Below are 13,391 nucleotides of genomic sequence, written 5' to 3' on the forward strand. Positions count from 1 at the left end.
TAGCAGTGTGTTTATGTGATGAGAGGTAACAATAGCAGTGTGTTTATGTAATGATAGAGGTAACAATAGCAGTGTGTTTATGTAATGATAGAGGTAACAATAGCAGTGTGTTTATGTGATGATAGATGTAACAATAGCAGTGTGTTTATGTAATGAGAGGTAACAATAGCAGTGTGTTTATGTGATGATAGAGTAACAATAGCAGTGTGTTTATGTGATGAAGAGGTAACAATAGCAGTGTGTTTATGTAATGATAGAGGTAACAATAGCAGTGTGTTTATGTAATGATAGATGTAACAATAGCAGTGTGTTTATGTAATGATAGATGTAACAATAGCAGTGTGTTTATGTGATGATAGATGTAACAATAGCAGTGTGTTTATGTAATGATAGAGGTAACAATAGCAGTGTGTTTATGTGATGATAGATGTAACAATAGCAGTGTGTTTATGTAATGATAGATGTAACAATAGCAGTGTGTTTATGTGATGAAGATGTAACAATAGCAGTGTGTTTATGTGATGATAGAGGTAACAATAGCAGTGTGTTTATGTAATGATAGAGGTAACAATAGCAGTGTGTTTATGTAATGATAGAGGTAACAATAGCAGTGTGTTTATGTGATGATAGATGTAACAATAGCAGTGTGTTTATGTGATGAGAGGTAACAATAGCAGTGTGTTTATGTGATGATAGATGTAACAATAGCAGTGTGTTTATGTGATGATAGATGTTACAATAGCAGTGTGTTTATGTGATGATAGAGGTAACAATAGCAGTGTGTTTATGTAATGACAGATGTAACAATAGCAGTGTGTTTATGTAATGAAGAGGTAACAATAGCAGTGTGTTTATGTGATGATAGAGGTAACAATAGCAGTGTGTTTATGTGATGATAGAGTAACAATAGCAGTGTGTTTATGTGATGATAGAGGTAACAATAGCAGTGTGTTTATGTAATGATAGAGGTAACAATAGCAGTGTGTTTATGTAATGATAGATGTAACAATAGCAGTGTGTTTATGTGATGATAGATGTAACAATAGCAGTGTGTTTATGTAATGAAGAGGTAACAATAGCAGTGTGTTTATGTGATGATAGATGTAACAATAGCAGTGTGTTTATGTGATGATAGAGGTAACAATAGCAGTGTGTTTATGTAATGATAGAGGTAACAATAGCAGTGTGTTTATGTAATGATAGATGTAACAATAGCAGTGTGTTTATGTGATGATAGATGTAACAATAGCAGTGTGTTTATGTAATGAGAGAGTAACAATAGCAGTGTGTTTATGTGATGATAGATGTAACAATAGCAGTGTGTTTATGTGATGTAACAATAGCACTGTGTTTATGTGATGATAGAGGTAACAATAGCAGTGTGTTTATGTGATGATAGATGTAACAATAGCAGTGTGTTTATGTAATGCTAGATGTAACAATAGCAGTGTGTTTATGTGATGATAGATGTAACAATAGCAGTGTGTTTATGTAATGAAGAGGTAACAATAGCAGTGTGTTTATGTGATGATAGATGCAACAATAGCAGTGTGTTTATGTAATGATAGATGTAACAATAGCAGTGTGTTTATGTGATGAGACGTAACAATAGCAGTGTGTTTATGTAATGATAGAGGTAACAATAGCAGTGTGTTTATGTAATGAGTGGTAACAATAGCAGTGTGTTTATGTAATGATAGATGTAACAATAGCAGTGTGTTTATGTGATGATAGATGTAACAATAGCAGTGTGTTTATGTGATGAGAGGTAACAATAGCAGTGTGTTTATGTGATGATAGATGTAACAATAGCAGTGTGTTTATGTGATGATAGATGTAACAATAGCAGTGTGTTTATGTGATGATAGAGGTAACAATAGCAGTGTGTTTGTGTAATGATAGATGTAACAATAGCAGTGTGTTTATGTAATGATAGAGGTAACAATAGCAGTGTGTTTATGTGATGAAGAGGTAACAATAGCAGTGTGTTTATGTAATGATAGATGTAACAATAGCAGTGTGTTTATGTAATGATAGATGTAACAATAGCAGTGTGTTTATGTAATGATAGATGTAACAATAGCAGTGTGTTTATGTGATGATAGATGTAACAATAGCAGTGTGTTTATGTAATGAGAGGTAACAATAGCAGTGTGTTTATGTAATGAGAGGTAACAATAGCAGTGTGTTTATGTGATGATAGAGGTAACAATAGCAGTGTGTTTATGTAATGAGAGGTAACAATAGCAGTGTGTTTATGTAATGATAGATGTAACAATAGCAGTGTGTTTATGTGATGATAGAGGTAACAATAGCAGTGTGTTTATGTAATGATAGAGGTAACAATAGCAGTGTGTTTATGTAATGAAGAGGTAACAATAGCAGTGTGTTTATGTAATGATAGATGTAACAATAGCAGTGTGTTTATGTGATGAGAGGTAACAATAGCAGTGTGTTTATGTGATGATAGAGGTAACAATAGCAGTGTGTTTATGTAATGATAGAGGTAACAATAGCAGTGTGTTTATGTGATGATAGATGTAACAATAGCAGTGTGTTTATGTGATGATAGAGGTAACAATAGCAGTGTGTTTATGTGATGATAGATGTAACAATAGCAGTGTGTTTATGTAATGAAGAGGTAACAATAGCAGTGTGTTTATGTGATGATAGATGTAACAATAGCAGTGTGTTTATGTGATGATAGATGCAACAATAGCAGTGTGTTTATGTAATGAAGATGTAACAATAGCAGTGTGTTTATGTGATGATAGATGTAACAATAGCAGTGTGTTTATGTGATGATAGAGGTAACAATAGCAGTGTGTTTATGTAATGATAGATGTAACAATAGCAGTGTGTTTATGTAATGAGAGATGTAACAATAGCAGTGTGTTTATGTGATGATAGATGTAACAATAGCAGTGTGTTTATGTGATGATAGAGGTAACAATAGCAGTGTGTTTATGTGATGATAGATGTAACAATAGCAGTGTGTTTATGTGATGATAGAGGTAACAATAGCAGTGTGTTTATGTAATGAAGAGGTAACAATAGCAGTGTGTTTATGTAATGATAGATGTAACAATAGCAGTGTGTTTATGTGATGATAGATGTAACAATAGCAGTGTGTTTATGTGATGATAGAGGTAACAATAGCAGTGTGTTTATGTAATGATAGATGTAACAATAGCAGTGTGTTTATGTAATGATAGATGTAACAATAGCAGTGTGTTTATGTGATGATAGAGGTAACAATAGCAGTGTGTTTATGTGATGATAGAGGTAACAATAGCAGTGTGTTTATGTAATGATAGAGGTAACAATAGCAGTGTGTTTATGTGATGATAGATGTAACAATAGCAGTGTGTTTATGTAATGATAGAGGTAACAATAGCAGTGTGTTTATGTGATGATAGATGTAACAATAGCAGTGTGTTTATGTAATGATAGAGGTAACAATAGCAGTGTGTTTATGTGATGATAGATGTAACAATAGCAGTGTGTTTATGTGATGATAGAGGTAACAATAGCAGTGTGTTTATGTAATGATAGATGTAACAATAGCAGTGTGTTTATGTGATGATAGATGTAACAATAGCAGTGTGTTTATGTGATGATAGAGGTAACAATAGCAGTGTGTTTATGTAATGATAGAGGTAACAATAGCAGTGTGTTTATGTAATGAGAGAGTAACAATAGCAGTGTGTTTATGTGATGATAGATGTAACAATAGCAGTGTGTTTATGTAATGATAGAGGTAACAATAGCAGTGTGTTTATGTGATGATAGAGGTAACAATAGCAGTGTGTTTATGTGATGATAGATGTAACAATAGCAGTGTGTTTATGTGATGATAGATGTAACAATAGCAGTGTGTTTATGTAATGATAGATGTAACAATAGCAGTGTGTTTATGTAATGATAGATGTAACAATAGCAGTGTGTTTATGTGATGATAGATGTAACAATAGCAGTGTGTTTATGTAATGATAGAGGTAACAATAGCAGTGTGTTTATGTGATGATAGGTAACAATAGCAGTGTGTTTATGTGATGATAGAGGTAACAATAGCAGTGTGTTTATGTAATGAAGATGTAACAATAGCAGTGTGTTTATGTGATGATAGATGTAACAATAGCAGTGTGTTTATGTGATGAGAGGTAACAATAGCAGTGTGTTTATGTAATGATAGATGTAACAATAGCAGTGTGTTTATGTGATGATAGATGTAACAATAGCAGTGTGTTTATGTAATGAAGAGGTAACAATAGCAGTGTGTTTATGTGATGATAGATGTAACAATAGCAGTGTGTTTATGTGATGAGAGGTAACAATAGCAGTGTGTTTATGTAATGATAGAGGTAACAATAGCAGTGTGTTTATGTGATGATAGATGTAACAATAGCAGTGTGTTTATGTGATGATAGATGTAACAATAGCAGTGTGTTTATGTAATGAAGAGGTAACAATAGCAGTGTGTTTATGTGATGATAGATGTAACAATAGCAGTGTGTTTATGTGATGAGAGAGTAACAATAGCAGTGTGTTTATGTAATGATAGAGGTAACAATAGCAGTGTGTTTATGTAATGATAGAGGTAACAATAGCAGTGTGTTTATGTAATGATAGATGTAACAATAGCAGTGTGTTTATGTGATGATAGATGTAACAATAGCAGTGTGTTTATGTAATGAGAGGTAAAAATAGCAGTGTGTTTATGTGATGATAGAGGTAACAATAGCAGTGTGTTTATGTAATGATAGATGTAACAATAGCAGTGTGTTTATGTGATGATAGATGTAACAATAGCAGTGTGTTTATGTGATGATAGAGGTAACAATAGCAGTGTGTTTATGTAATGATAGAGGTAACAATAGCAGTGTGTTTATGTAATGATAGATGTAACAATAGCAGTGTGTTTATGTGATGATAGATGTAACAATAGCAGTGTGTTTATGTGATGAGAGAGTAACAATAGCAGTGTGTTTATGTGATGATAGATGTAACAATAGCAGTGTGTTTATGTGATGATAGATGTAACAATAGCAGTGTGTTTATGTGATGATAGAGGTAACAATAGCAGTGTGTTTATGTAATGATAGATGTAACAATAGCAGTGTGTTTATGTAATGAGAGAGTAACAATAGCAGTGTGTTTATGTGATGAGAGAGTAACAATAGCAGTGTGTTTATGTAATGAAGATGTAACAATAGCAGTGTGTTTATGTGATGATAGATGTAACAATAGCAGTGTGTTTATGTAATGATAGATGTAACAATAGCAGTGTGTTTATGTGATGATAGATGTAACAATAGCAGTGTGTTTATGTGATGAGAGAGTAACAATAGCAGTGTGTTTATGTAATGAAGAGGTAACAATAGCAGTGTGTTTATGTGACGAGAGATGTAACAATAGCAGTGTGTTTATGTAATGATAGAGGTAACAATAGCAGTGTGTTTATGTAATGATAGATGTAACAATAGCAGTGTGTTTATGTGATGATAGATGTAACAATAGCAGTGTGTTTATGTGATGATAGATGTAACAATAGCAGTGTGTTTATGTGATGATAGAGGTAACAATAGCAGTGTGTTTATGTAATGAGAGAGTAACAATAGCAGTGTGTTTATGTAATGAGATGTAACAATAGCAGTGTGTTTATGTAATGATAGATGTAACAATAGCAGTGTGTTTATGTGATGAGAGGTAACAATAGCAGTGTGTTTATGTGATGATAGAGGTAACAATAGCAGTGTGTTTATGTAATGATAGAGGTAACAATAGCAGTGTGTTTATGTGATGATAGATGTAACAATAGCAGTGTGTTTATGTGATGATAGAGGTAACAATAGCAGTGTGTTTATGTGATGATAGATGTAACAATAGCAGTGTGTTTATGTAATGATAGAGGTAACAATAGCAGTGTGTTTATGTGATGATAGATGTAACAATAGCAGTGTGTTTATGTAATGATAGATGTAACAATAGCAGTGTGTTTATGTAATGATAGAGGTAACAATAGCAGTGTGTTTATGTGATGATAGATGTAACAATAGCAGTGTGTTTATGTGATGATAGAGGTAACAATAGCAGTGTGTTTATGTAATGATAGATGTAACAATAGCAGTGTGTTTATGTAATGAGAGAGTAACAATAGCAGTGTGTTTATGTGATGATAGATGTAACAATAGCAGTGTGTTTATGTGATGATAGAGGTAACAATAGCAGTGTGTTTATGTAATGATAGAGGTAACAATAGCAGTGTGTTTATGTAATGATAGAGGTAACAATAGCAGTGTGTTTATGTGATGATAGATGTAACAATAGCAGTGTGTTTATGTGATGATAGAGGTAACAATAGCAGTGTGTTTATGTGATGATAGATGTAACAATAGCAGTGTGTTTATGTGATGATAGATGTAACAATAGCAGTGTGTTTATGTGATGATAGATGTAACAATAGCAGTGTGTTTATGTGATGAAGAGGTAACAATAGCAGTGTGTTTATGTGATGATAGAGGTAACAATAGCAGTGTGTTTATGTGATGATAGATGTAACAATAGCAGTGTGTTTATGTAATGATAGATGTAACAATAGCAGTGTGTTTATGTAATGATAGATGTAACAATAGCAGTGTGTTTATGTGATGAGAGGTAACAATAGCAGTGTGTTTATGTGATGAGAGGTAACAATAGCAGTGTGTTTATGTGATGATAGAGGTAACAATAGCAGTGTGTTTATGTGATGATAGAGGTAACAATAGCAGTGTGTTTATGTGATGAGAGATGTAACAATAGCAGTGTGTTTATGTGATGATAGATGTAACAATAGCAGTGTGTTTATGTGATGATAGAGGTAACAATAGCAGTGTGTTTATGTGATGATAGAGGTAACAATAGCAGTGTGTTTATGTGATGATAGATGTAACAATAGCAGTGTGTTTATGTAATGAAGAGGTAACAATAGCAGTGTGTTTATGTGATGATAGATGTAACAATAGCAGTGTGTTTATGTGATGAAGAGGTAACAATAGCAGTGTGTTTATGTAATGATAGAGGTAACAATAGCAGTGTGTTTATGTGATGATAGAGGTAACAATAGCAGTGTGTTTATGTGATGATAGATGTAACAATAGCAGTGTGTTTATGTGATGATAGAGGTAACAATAGCAGTGTGTTTATGTGATGATAGATGTAACAATAGCAGTGTGTTTATGTGATGATAGATGTAACAATAGCAGTGTGTTTATGTGATGATAGAGGTAACAATAGCAGTGTGTTTATGTAATGATAGAGGTAACAATAGCAGTGTGTTTATGTAATGATAGATGTAACAATAGCAGTGTGTTTATGTGATGATAGAGGTAACAATAGCAGTGTGTTTATGTAATGATAGATGTAACAATAGCAGTGTGTTTATGTAATGATAGATGTAACAATAGCAGTGTGTTTATGTGATGATAGATGTAACAATAGCAGTGTGTTTATGTAATGATAGAGGTAACAATAGCAGTGTGTTTATGTGATGATAGATGTAACAATAGCAGTGTGTTTATGTGATGATAGAGGTAACAATAGCAGTGTGTTTATGTGATGATAGATGTAACAATAGCAGTGTGTTTATGTAATGATAGATGTAACAATAGCAGTGTGTTTATGTGATGATAGATGTAACAATAGCAGTGTGTTTATGTGATGATAGAGGTAACAATAGCAGTGTGTTTATGTAATGAGAGGTAACAATAGCAGTGTGTTTATGTAATGAAGAGGTAACAATAGCAGTGTGTTTATGTGATGATAGAGGTAACAATAGCAGTGTGTTTATGTAATGATAGAGGTAACAATAGCAGTGTGTTTATGTGATGAGAGGTAACAATAGCAGTGTGTTTATGTAATGATAGATGTAACAATAGCAGTGTGTTTATGTGATGATAGAGGTAACAATAGCAGTGTGTTTATGTGATGATAGATGTAACAATAGCAGTGTGTTTATGTAATGAGAGGTAACAATAGCAGTGTGTTTATGTGATGATAGAGGTAACAATAGCAGTGTGTTTATGTGATGATAGAGGTAACAATAGCAGTGTGTTTATGTGATGATAGATGTAACAATAGCAGTGTGTTTATGTGATGATAGGTAACAATAGCAGTGTGTTTATGTGATGATAGAGGTAACAATAGCAGTGTGTTTATGTGATGATAGAGGTAACAATAGCAGTGTGTTTATGTGATGATAGATGTAACAATAGCAGTGTGTTTATGTGATGATAGATGTAACAATAGCAGTGTGTTTATGTAATGATAGATGTAACAATAGCAGTGTGTTTATGTGATGAGAGAGTAACAATAGCAGTGTGTTTATGTGATGAGAGGTAACAATAGCAGTGTGTTTATGTGATGATAGAGGTAACAATAGCAGTGTGTTTATGTGATGATAGATGTAACAATAGCAGTGTGTTTATGTGATGATAGATGTAACAATAGCAGTGTGTTTATGTAATGATAGATGTAACAATAGCAGTGTGTTTATGTGATGAAGAGGTAACAATAGCAGTGTGTTTATGTGATGATAGATGTAACAATAGCAGTGTGTTTATGTGATGATAGATGTAACAATAGCAGTGTGTTTATGTAATGATAGATGTAACAATAGCAGTGTGTTTATGTGATGAGAGGTAACAATAGCAGTGTGTTTATGTGATGAGAGGTAACAATAGCAGTGTGTTTATGTGATGATAGAGGTAACAATAGCAGTGTGTTTATGTGATGATAGATGTAACAATAGCAGTGTGTTTATGTGATGATAGAGGTAACAATAGCAGTGTGTTTATGTAATGATAGATGTAACAATAGCAGTGTGTTTATGTGATGAGAGATGTAACAATAGCAGTGTGTTTATGTGATGATAGAGGTAACAATAGCAGTGTGTTTATGTGATGATAGAGGTAACAATAGCAGTGTGTTTATGTAATGATAGAGGTAACAATAGCAGTGTGTTTATGTAATGATAGATGTAACAATAGCAGTGTGTTTATGTGATGATAGAGGTAACAATAGCAGTGTGTTTATGTGATGATAGAGGTAACAATAGCAGTGTGTTTATGTGATGATAGAGGTAACAATAGCAGTGTGTTTATGTAATGAGAGATGTAACAATAGCAGTGTGTTTATGTGATGAGAGGTAACAATAGCAGTGTGTTTATGTGATGAGAGGTAACAATAGCAGTGTGTTTATGTGATGATAGATGTAACAATAGCAGTGTGTTTATGTAATGATAGAGGTAACAATAGCAGTGTGTTTATGTGATGATAGAGGTAACAATAGCAGTGTGTTTATGTAATGATAGAGGTAACAATAGCAGTGTGTTTATGTGATGATAGATGTAACAATAGCAGTGTGTTTATGTGATGATAGATGTAACAATAGCAGTGTGTTTATGTAATGATAGAGGTAACAATAGCAGTGTGTTTATGTAATGATAGAGGTAACAATAGCAGTGTGTTTATGTGATGATAGATGTAACAATAGCAGTGTGTTTATGTGATGATAGAGGTAACAATAGCAGTGTGTTTATGTGATGATAGATGTAACAATAGCAGTGTGTTTATGTGATGATAGAGGTAACAATAGCAGTGTGTTTATGTGATGATAGATGTAACAATAGCAGTGTGTTTATGTAATGATAGATGTAACAATAGCAGTGTGTTTATGTAATGATAGATGTAACAATAGCAGTGTGTTTATGTGATGATAGAGGTAACAATAGCAGTGTGTTTATGTAATGATAGAGGTAACAATAGCAGTGTGTTTATGTAATGATAGAGGTAACAATAGCAGTGTGTTTATGTGATGATAGATGTAACAATAGCAGTGTGTTTATGTAATGATAGAGGTAACAATAGCAGTGTGTTTATGTGATGATAGATGTAACAATAGCAGTGTGTTTATGTGATGATAGAGGTAACAATAGCAGTGTGTTTATGTGATGATAGAGGTAACAATAGCAGTGTGTTTATGTAATGATAGAGGTAACAATAGCAGTGTGTTTATGTGATGATAGATGTAACAATAGCAGTGTGTTTATGTGATGATAGAGGTAACAATAGCAGTGTGTTTATGTGATGATAGATGTAACAATAGCAGTGTGTTTATGTGATGATAGATGTAACAATAGCAGTGTGTTTATGTAATGATAGATGTAACAATAGCAGTGTGTTTATGTGATGATAGAGGTAACAATAGCAGTGTGTTTATGTGATGAGAGGTAACAATAGCAGTGTGTTTATGTGATGATAGATGTAACAATAGCAGTGTGTTTATGTGATGATAGAGGTAACAATAGCAGTGTGTTTATGTGATGATAGAGGTAACAATAGCAGTGTGTTTATGTAATGAGAGGTAACAATAGCAGTGTGTTTATGTGATGATAGAGGTAACAATAGCAGTGTGTTTATGTGATGATAGAGGTAACAATAGCAGTGTGTTTATGTGATGATAGATGTAACAATAGCAGTGTGTTTATGTGATGATAGAGGTAACAATAGCAGTGTGTTTATGTGATGATAGATGTAACAATAGCAGTGTGTTTATGTAATGATAGAGGTAACAATAGCAGTGTGTTTATGTAATGAGAGGTAACAATAGCAGTGTGTTTATGTGATGATAGATGTAACAATAGCAGTGTGTTTATGTGATGAGAGGTAACAATAGCAGTGTGTTTATGTAATGATAGATGTAACAATAGCAGTGTGTTTATGTAATGATAGAGGTAACAATAGCAGTGTGTTTATGTAATGATAGATGTAACAATAGCAGTGTGTTTATGTGATGAGAGGTAACAATAGCAGTGTGTTTATGTGATGATAGATGTAACAATAGCAGTGTGTTTATGTAATGATAGATGTAACAATAGCAGTGTGTTTATGTGATGATAGAGGTAACAATAGCAGTGTGTTTATGTAATGATAGAGGTAACAATAGCAGTGTGTTTATGTAATGATAGATGTAACAATAGCAGTGTGTTTATGTGATGATAGATGTAACAATAGCAGTGTGTTTATGTGATGATAGATGTAACAATAGCAGTGTGTTTATGTGATGATAGATGTAACAATAGCAGTGTGTTTATGTAATGATAGATGTAACAATAGCAGTGTGTTTATGTGATGATAGATGTAACAATAGCAGTGTGTTTATGTGATGATAGATGTAACAATAGCAGTGTGTTTATGTAATGATAGATGTAACAATAGCAGTGTGTTTATGTAATGAGAGGTAACAATAGCAGTGTGTTTATGTGATGATAGATGTAACAATAGCAGTGTGTTTATGTGATGATAGATGTAACAATAGCAGTGTGTTTATGTGATGATAGATGTAACAATAGCAGTGTGTTTATGTGATGATAGATGTAACAATAGCAGTGTGTTTATGTAACGATAGATGTAACAATAGCAGTGTGTTTATGTGATGATAGATGTAACAATAGCAGTGTGTTTATGTGATGATAGAGGTAACAATAGCAGTGTGTTTATGTAATGAAGAGGTAACAATAGCAGTGTGTTTATGTAATGAAGAGGTAACAATAGCAGTGTGTTTATGTGATGAGAGATGTAACAATAGCAGTGTGTTTATGTAATGAGAGAGTAACAATAGCAGTGTGTTTATGTGATGATAGATGTAACAATAGCAGTGTGTTTATGTGATGATAGAGGTAACAATAGCAGTGTGTTTATGTAATGAGAGGTAACAATAGCAGTGTGTTTATGTAATGAAGATGTAACAATAGCAGTGTGTTTATGTGATGATAGAGGTAACAATAGCAGTGTGTTTATGTGATGATAGAGGTAACAATAGCAGTGTGTTTATGTGATGATAGATGTAACAATAGCAGTGTGTTTATGTGATGATAGATGTAACAATAGCAGTGTGTTTATGTAATGAGAGGTAACAATAGCAGTGTGTTTATGTGATGAGAGGTAACAATAGCAGTGTGTTTATGTAATGAGAGGTAACAATAGCAGTGTGTTTATGTAATGATAGATGTAACAATAGCAGTGTGTTTATGTAATGATAGAGGTAACAATAGCAGTGTGTTTATGTGATGATAGATGTAACAATAGCAGTGTGTTTATGTAATGAGAGGTAACAATAGCAGTGTGTTTATGTGATGATAGAGGTAACAATAGCAGTGTGTTTATGTGATGATAGAGGTAACAATAGCAGTGTGTTTATGTGATGATAGATGTAACAATAGCAGTGTGTTTATGTGATGATAGATGTAACAATAGCAGTGTGTTTATGTGATGATAGAGGTAACAATAGCAGTGTGTTTATGTAATGATAGAGGTAACAATAGCAGTGTGTTTATGTGATGATAGATGTAACAATAGCAGTGTGTTTATGTGATGAAGAGGTAACAATAGCAGTGTGTTTATGTAATGAGAGAGTAACAATAGCAGTGTGTTTATGTAATGATAGATGTAACAATAGCAGTGTGTTTATGTGATGATAGAGGTAACAATAGCAGTGTGTTTATGTGATGAGAGATGTAACAATAGCAGTGTGTTTATGTGATGATAGATGTAACAATAGCAGTGTGTTTATGTGATGATAGATGTAACAATAGCAGTGTGTTTATGTGATGATAGATGTAACAATAGCAGTGTGTTTATGTAATGATAGATGTAACAATAGCAGTGTGTTTATGTGATGATAGATGTAACAATAGCAGTGTGTTTATGTGATGATAGATGTAACAATAGCAGTGTGTTTATGTAATGAGAGGTAACAATAGCAGTGTGTTTATGTAATGATAGAGGTAACAATAGCAGTGTGTTAATGTGATGATAGAGGTAACAATAGCAGTGTGTTTATGTAATGAGAGGTAACAATAGCAGTGTGTTTATGTGATGATAGATGTAACAATAGCAGTGTGTTTATGTGATGATAGAGGTAACAATAGCAGTGTGTTTATGTAATGATAGAGGTAACAATAGCAGTGTGTTTATGTAATGAAGAGGTAACAATAGCAGTGTGTTTATGTGATGATAGATGTAACAATAGCAGTGTGTTTATGTGATGAGAGGTAACAATAGCAGTGTGTTTATGTGATGATAGATGTAACAATAGCAGTGTGTTTATGTGATGATAGATGTAACAATAGCAGTGTGTTTATGTAATGATAGATGTAACAATAGCAGTGTGTTTATGTGATGAAGAGGTAACAATAGCAGTGTGTTTATGTAATGATAGATGTAACAATAGCAGTGTGTTTATGTAATGATAGAGGTAACAATAGCAGTGTGTTTATGTGATGATAGATGTAACAATAGCAGTGTGTTTATGTAATGATAGAGGTAACAATAGCAGTGTGTTTATGTGATGA

The sequence above is a fragment of the Salmo salar genome, chromosome ssa23 (assembly GCF_905237065.1).
Source record: "Salmo salar chromosome ssa23, Ssal_v3.1, whole genome shotgun sequence".
Classification (NCBI taxonomy): Eukaryota; Metazoa; Chordata; class Actinopteri; order Salmoniformes; family Salmonidae; genus Salmo; species Salmo salar.